Here is an 8,700-nt window from a genome sequence, read left to right as displayed (position 1 = left end):
CCTTGATAAGCTCCATCAATCTTCTTTGTCACATGTTTAAATCTTTCTGGGAGAAAATATACTTTAAACTTTTGTGGTCAGAGAATAGATCAAACCGCTCCCCGTACAAATAATGCCTCCAAACCTTCAAAGCAAAAGGCATAGCTGCTAGCTCGAGATCAGGGGTTGGATAGTTCTTCTCATGCACCTTCAATTGTCGAGATGCATAAGCTACCACCTTCCCATTTTGTATGAGAACACAACCGAGTCCTTGATGTGATGCGTCGCTATATATGACAAAAGACATCCCACTTTCTGGAATGGTGAGGATTGGTGTCGTCGTCAGCCTTTCCTTTAGCTTCTGAAATGTTTATTCATAGTTGGCGTCCCAAATATACTTCACATTCTTTCGAGTCAACCTTGTCAATGGAAGAGCAATTTTTGAAAAGCCTTCAATGAACCTCCGATAATATCCATGTATACCACCCGAGAAGCGAAAGAATCGGGTTGAAAAGGAAAAGGAGGTTAAAAGTCCCTAATGCAAGACAAAATTCGGAAGAATTTAAATTGCATGAAAGCAGCAACGTTAATTAAACTTGGTTATTTGCCAATAAACAGTATATAAGTGTTGCTCTTGTTTGATTTCCACGGTCATGTTTGATTACACATTTCCACGAATATGCGGCGAATTGACTCTTAGCATTACATTTTGTATCGTCACGCGATTAATTTCATGGAAAACAATAACATATGATTAGTGTGGATTCACCATATAAGAAATCATTAAAATTAAAATTAAATTACTGAAATAAAAAACTGAGGGTAAAACTACTTTTTACTTGGGGAAAATTTACCAGCCCCTATTTTTACCATTTACCAAGACAGGTAGACTTTTTTTTTTCGTGGTCCAGTCAGAGGAGACCGACCGGATTGAACCCTAAGAATCTGAGTTTGAAGTAGATGAAGCAGCACAGAGCAAGCATCAAGGTCGAGGGCACAAGCTCTGATCTAGGAGCAGTTTTGTCGTTACCGCATTGTCGTCACTTGGGCTATGACACGGGGTCGATCTCGATCCAGTCTTACACCGGAACCAATCCGGGTTCGAATCTCGCCACAGTTCACGTTGAATCTGCAAGAAAGAGCAGCGTCGTTGACCTTTCATGCCTGGATTGTGGGCACAACAGAGCAACATGGACTACTGTGCATGGAGGCTACCGGCGTTGACCTCTATATGTCACGACCCCAAAATTTCGAGTATGAAACTCTAATTTCGTATTCATGAAAAACTCTAAAACAATCTCAATACTTCGAAATCGTTTTAAGGTCACAGAGGATCATTACTGAGTTCACAATACAACTCAGTCAAACCGATTATTACAAACCAAATTTATAATTCAACATTATAATAAATGGAAATGTATAAATCCTCACAAAATCCTCACATAAATCCACATATAATCCTCACCACAAGATGGAAAATAAACGACTTCGAGTCTTCAGAGTACCCAAATGCATTATAATACGGGTACTCATGAACGCTGGTACACCTCTGTTACCCCTCATGTAGTACGCCGCCGACATTGGACAACCATCTGTCATCCAATATCAAAAATATATGGGTACTCATAAGCCGATAACTCATCTGTTACCTCATATGCAGTACCCCGGCAGACAGACTAGAGCTCTAACTGTATCGTAACATTCGCCAGGCCAAAGGCTAGGTTCCGACATGCCAACACGTCTGAAGACTGGTCCGAAGACAAAACTCGTCCGAATACATTAATCACGTCTGAAGACAAAAACTCGTCCGAAGACATAAATCACGTCCGAAGACAAAAACTCGTCCGAAGACATCAATCACGTCTGAAGACAAAAACTCGTCTAAAGACATCAATCACGTCCGAAGACAAACACGTTTTAACAAAACTCAATGTTAAAACCACGTACAATAATCATCATGTCGTATTGTACACATCAAATCACATACTCGATATATAAATCTCATTACCAAAATGAACATATTCACAACGAGATCACAACAGTATATAATATATCAAACTATATATATGTACCTATTTACCATTTATACAAATATATATTTCACTATATCATATACATGTCATATTTCATTCTTTAAAATCTGCATAATCTTGAATCTCCGCAAGGGTAAATTCGTAAATGTGAGATTTTACTCACCTTATAATCTCGAGCGTAATTCCACGATTCTGAAAGTAATTCTTTTACTTGAATTATCGATCACCTTGAAGATAAGAAAAAATTTAGAATCGTTACGTAAACCTTAAATGCTGCAACAGTAATATTATGTTACTGTTCAGCAATTTCTGGTTTTACGAAATTACTATTCACGTATTACTGTACAAATACACATCAATTACGTATTCTTGTACGAGTACATAGTGGTTACGTATTTATGTACGTATGTGTACTATTCAAATGTAAATATTGTCTCAGTAAATAATAATTACTGATTTACCCTTCTGAAATTACTTTTACATTTACTGAATGTAATTTACATTTACCGTACATAAAATAAATTTACATTTACAGTATGTAAATCACTTTTTACATCCACCGAACGTAAAAATAAATTTTTACAAATTTACTGTTTGAATTCACTATTCACATGCTGCCGCACGTGGTTGCGCGTGGGATACACGCGCCACCTCCGGCGACCGTGCGTGGCGCTCACACGCCACTCACTACGGTAGTCTAACTCTATCCGAGATGAAGAAGACGAAGAAGGATCAACCCTGAACCAAACCCAGAACTCAATTGGAGTTAACATGTCCAACCCAACACCAGAAGATGAAACGTGTGGGGCCCACGCGCCGAGCCTAAGGCCGGCGCGTAGCACGCCACCGCCACCCCATTTCTCCTCCTCTCCTTCTCTTCTACCTTTCCACGGCTTCATGCCGCCTCTAGACCAGTCCACTGCCCTTCACGCGCCGCCTAAGGCGGCGGTATCTTCACTAAATCCCTCCTCCTCCGATCTCTTCCAAATCGAATCAAAACAACCACAAATTCACATGAAAGCATCACAATAACCAACCTAGGCTAACCTCACCTCGATTCGAGCTTGAGAACCACCGGAGATAGCCTGAGATGAGCTTGACAGCGACGGAGGGAAAACGCAGAAGCTGGGCGACGTCGTGCAGCTTCACGGCGGCGAGGCACGTTGCGGCGAGCTTGAGGGTTGCAGCGGAGGGTCGCGCAATGCTCTAGGGACCGATGGTGAGAGACACGGAGGCCTGGAGACGGAGATCGCCGGTGAAGATTCCAGAGGGAGAGAGAGAGCTCGGGGGGAAAGAGAGAGAAGGAGGGAGGCGGGTGCGAGAGAGGAGAGAGAGGGGTTTCCAAAAAAGGAAACCCTAATCTGAAAAATGTCTTTTTTATACCCGTTTCTAAAATCGGAAACTAACTTCCAAAGTCAATAACTTTCACGTCCGACGTCCGATTCAAACGCGTGACGCATCTACGAACTCGTATCGACGAGTTGTACAACTTTCGCGAAGGAAGTTTTTACAAACGACCGACGGAATGAAAGTCGATTCTCACGTCGCGAAAACGTAACGTTTTTCTAAATCTAAGTTCCGATAACGTTTCCGTGTTCGATTTCCGACGTCGCAAAGCGACACAAACACGTTTATAGAATTTTCACAATCTTTATAAATTTAGAAATAATCTAATAATCGTTCCGAAAAAAATCGGGTTATTACACTACAGGTCGGAGAATAAGAAGGATGCCCAAAGTGAAATTCTGGGTGCCCTAGAACAAATTCGATATTTGCATTGTTTTCCTTTCCGGCAGAATTGTTTTCTCATTTCGTCTTCTGCTGTCGAATTTTTTTCATGACAGAAAGAAATGTTTCTTTCAAAACTTAGGGTTTTTGGCTTTCAAGCAGAGTTAGAATTACGTGGTGATAACGTGTTACAGAATAATGTAATACACATCAGAATAGAGAGAATTATCATCTTTATTCATTGATAAGAATACGTTTATATAAGCATTACATCAAGTATCCCATAAAATAAGACGTTATATATCATTTCTTATCTAGACTAATATATATTAATTATGACAATATACACTAAAAGATTAGAGAGAGTAATTATCTTACAACACAGTAGGTGACCTCTCTTTCCTTAAATAAAAACAATAATATTATAGATGATATTAATTAACGGCAGAAAGTTGACTGTGATACTTGGGTATTGGGAGCTAAGATGTAATTGCTATTTTGTTGGACCTAAATACGAAATCGTTCTCCGGAATAGTCGTACGTGGCTCAATTACAATGTGGTTCACACCCGCCGCCCTGATGTGCTCTTTCTTCACTACCTGGGGGGTTTGGGTTACAAGGTTGTGCTCCCCTCAGCGAGCATTTAACGAAATTTCGTTGTATCTTTGCCTCGATGATCATTTCCTCTGCATTGACATTAAGAAAGTTGAGTAATTAACAAAAATTACCAGGGCTTATAAATTCAGCAACCGATTAAGAGATCTTGTGTGTGGAAATACTTACTGCTGCTCGAAAACTTGGAAACTCTGGCAACTGCCATCTGTGACGAAAACGATAATAATAGCAATAAGAAAATTAAGGGAATCAAGTAGACAGCGTCGCAAGCTTTCTTATTGTGAACCATTGAATCAGATAACCTTCTATCAATGACCAGGTATAGACGTTCTTCGTTTCATTTCTTTTATAGCAACATATGATTGCGCATTAGGTACTGCAAACTTGGCCGCCGCCTTTCAAGATTTGTCTTGGTCTTCCCGGAAGGATGACCACACGAATACCTTATCCCTACGATTTTTTTTTCAGTGGGCTGTAACCAACTAACCCTAAGATTTGTCTTGTCATTTTTTCCATCGTTCAAAATAGAACTAGTCATTCCTCATCTCTCTAAAATATATATATATATATATATATATATATAGAACGAGTCATTCCTCATAAAATATATATATAATATTTCTATATATATATATAGTCATTCTCATTATTCAAAGATGAGAAGATAATGTGCTAAGACGTGGTAGCAGATTTTGGAAGATCACTTGGCGCGCTAATGTCCCCCACCAAAAGTCCTTTAAGTCTTTTGTATTATGTCAAGTCCGACCTAACGGGGCATTTACCCGTTCTTAAAGAAGACTTGGACTAGTGTACAAGGACTTGGACTGATCGATCAAGTAAATGAAATATTCCTGCGGGTCTCCCATTCTCTCCAACATAGGCTCAGTTTGGCATTATTTTTGGACTCTGTTTTTGGTCCAAAAGTGTTGTTGATGAAACTCCAAGGTGTTTGGTAACCTCTCCGATATCTACTTTTGACCACAAGCGCTTCCGCCCACAGCAGAATTTTAAAAGCTACTCAGGACTAGCTTTTCATTTCCGCTTTTGCAGAAACCATGTGATCATACCGGTAAACATTTCAACAAAATAAAATAAAAATCAATTGATCTGATTCTCTCTCTCTATACATATATTACAACAATCAATAGATTTATAGAACCTAAAAAAAATACTAATAAATCCAGAAAACGTATGTCGTATGAACTTATTGAATTGACTCTATATTTTGTGTGGTGATTCTCTTTAATTAGGGTGAGAATTTATTTTATATAATTATAGAGTTTTATGTAAGAATTTACTAAAAACTCAAGTTTGCCAACATATGTTAAAAATTAATGGAGGTGATTGTCCATTAATAATCATTTTAGTAATTTATACCACTCAAACACTTTTTACTTATAACTTATCAAACATTTAAAATTATTTTTTGGTCTCACAATAATTTCAAAACAGTTTACCAAACACCTCAGCTGATTTCTCGCAGCATATTCAAAAGCAAGTATGTTCACAGCACATATGTGCCTAACTGGGCCTATAATATGAAATCAAACGCAGTAGGGAAAGTTCAACACTGAACTATACGACTGCATGACCATAGCTCATTTGCTCATGCAACCAATGTAGAATACTAAAAAATACAACCAGAAGTAATTGAACGATTTATACATAAAACACATTTAAAAAAAAAACATGAGAATCATGACAACATCATATTTTTACGGTAAAGCTTGCTTTCTTGCTTGCGTCATTTTGTACGGTTTCATCACCAAACAATGCTTTTGCTTCTGCTAGTTCTAAATCTAGTGAGCATAAATAAGATGCTCTTGTTTGAGTACAAACATGTACCAATTAGTTTGATCATTTCATTTCATGTAAGCTTTACATTTTGAGAAAATTAGATATAAACCTATTATTGGTAAGTCTCTTTTAAAATAAACTCATGCATATTTTTCCTACATTTTACACTCACTCTATGTAAGAAAACCTACTATATGGAGCGTATGTCTATAATATTAGTGTTTTCTATTTTTCATATTACTGATTTTCCTTTCAAATTGTAGAATCTATATTTTGTATGTTACTCAATCTTTATATCAATTTGAATTTCAAACAGTAAGCTAAAATTTAGTTTAATTTAACTTTATGTCATAAATTTTACATTCTTAATTTTTGACCTTGTTTTATATTTACTTTACTCACTTGATTATATATATTCTCTTCATCGAAGTATTTCGGCCATTTCAAACAAAGTTTCATATTTTCTTTCAAAAGATGAAAATAGACTTTGATTAGAATCTTTAGAAAAATTTGTATTCTTGTTTCAAAGTAAGCGAAGAAGGTAAGTGTCTATAGTACTTCTTGCATATGTCTTTGTGAGTTGATTGAAGAAATATTTGGAAAGAACAGAAAGAATTGAAGAAGAAGAAAGGGGAGAAGCGTTTTGAATAACAAATTGGATTGAATTTCAGTCCTAACTCACATATCAGCCTTGATTTTCATACTCAGAAACATGTCTAATCGCAAGGTACATAATTTTTTTCTTTTGCAATCTTTTCTCTTTTGGATATATTATTATTTCATGTTTAAACTTGATCAAGAGAACCTTTTACTCTCCACTATTTACAATTTTAATCTACTTATTAACAAAGTAAAGCGTGAGTAAGTTAACGTTGATCACAATAAGTTATATACATATGACTTAAGCGTGATCAGTTGGAACGTCCCAGTTTCTCATCTATTACTAGTGGTGCTTCAAAAATGATGCTACATATATATCCCCATTGCTAGAGATCAGTGAGGATGCAAATCACACGAAAATATGCTAAATATACCCAAATGAACAAATTCACACACAAATGGAAATTTTTGCTATTTCTAGAACCATAAAAGTTTGCTATATCCATTAACACACAAATGGAATAGAGGTCAAACTTAGCAGATCCAGTTTTTATCAAATAATCCAAATCCTCCCATGTTCTTCATGTTCAAACCAAGCCACACAAGCTGAACCCAGAATACAAAATTTGGGTTCCCTTCAATTCACAGCAAGTTCTACATAATAAAACATAAACCCAGCAAGAACAACAAAAATTGGATCCAGATTCAGATTTGAAACCCAATCCCAAATTGAACCCAAACCCAATACCTATTTAGCAAAGCCGTAGGAACTCCTTCACAAGCCGAAGCCGTAGATTTTGCTTACAGCGACGGTGGCTGCAGCGGTGTCGACAATGAAGGCTCCGATCGAGACTACCTTCTCATGATGACTGAGTTTTTACTGTGAGCGTGATTGAGAGAAAGAGGTTGACTGGGTTTTCACAGGGGTTTTTGAGAGAAAGAGGTTGGGGTTTTTGAGAGCTGACTTTGTTTTCGGGGGTTTCAGATCTGGTCTGAAATGGAAGCTGCTAGGTAGGGTGAAGTGTTAGTGAGGGGGGAAATGAGGGGAAAAAAATTTGTCAAGTGTTAAAAGAAATAGAAACAGGAGGGAAGAACTAAGGTTTTTAAGACAATGGATTTGTTTCAAAAAACCATTTTCAGTAATCTGTATAAATAATGAGTCTAAATTAGGGGTGTAAATGAGGTGAGCTGAGCCGAATATTAGGTTGTTAAAGTTTAGCTCGTTTCAGTCGATCGAGCTTGAGTTTGGCTAAAATTTGATTTTTGTGCTTCATGTTCAGGCCCCCTTATGATCTTTAATTACCTATGTTCATTACTTAAACTTATTCTCTTTAGCAAAGTTTAGGAGTGACATGCACCCTCCAATGCTAAAGACACTGAGACATAAGATGAAAACCTAAATTGGCTTATCATGATTTACTTTGAATATAAAACATATTATGGTGATACATATATCCTGGTTAAACTCAAGTCATAGAACTAAGATGTTATTAGGGCTGGGCGCGGGTTCAACCCGGGCTATTTTTTTCAAGGCCCGGCCCAGTTATGACGGGCCAGACTTTGTTCTTAAAAAATCAGGACCCGGGTAAAATCAGGACCCGGGTAAAACCCGGACCGGTATCATACGGGGGTTTTCTGGGCCTAACTCTGTTTTTCGTTATGTTCTAGTGTCATTGTATCTATTCTATAAGTTTATGATCACTTACGAAAGCCAATTACATAATGACACCTAATGTCCTGGGTTTCCGGGTTTTTTTTGTTTAAGGATTTGAAGGCCCGAGACCGGCCCGACCCGTTTATCACATGAGAACACACGAGCCCGGAAAAAAGCCCGGCCCGCCCGGACGGGCCCGTCGGTCCGGTCCGGGTTTTTTTTCTTCTTCGGGCTTTTTGCTCAACCTTAGATGTTATGGAGCACCCAAAACAATGATACAAAATTGAAAAAAAA

At 37.7% G+C, this 8,700-nt stretch overlaps 1 long non-coding RNA gene across 1 annotated transcript; it reads right to left on the bottom strand.

Annotated features, from left to right (window-relative positions):
* Nucleotides 1–3,956: 3,956 nt before the first annotated feature.
* Nucleotides 3,957–4,889, bottom strand: LOC126787945 (uncharacterized). The gene is made up of 2 exons (XR_007671297.1): nt 4,524–4,889; nt 3,957–4,426 (listed from the first exon to the last, which is right to left on the bottom strand). It is a non-coding gene; the product is annotated as an uncharacterized LOC126787945 (long non-coding RNA).
* Between the last annotated feature and the right edge of the window lie 3,811 nt (nt 4,890–8,700).

This window comes from Argentina anserina, chromosome 3 (genome assembly GCF_933775445.1).
Source record: "Argentina anserina chromosome 3, drPotAnse1.1, whole genome shotgun sequence".
NCBI classification, from domain to species: domain Eukaryota; kingdom Viridiplantae; phylum Streptophyta; class Magnoliopsida; order Rosales; family Rosaceae; genus Argentina; species Argentina anserina.
This window is presented reverse-complemented; position numbering and strand designations above follow the sequence as displayed.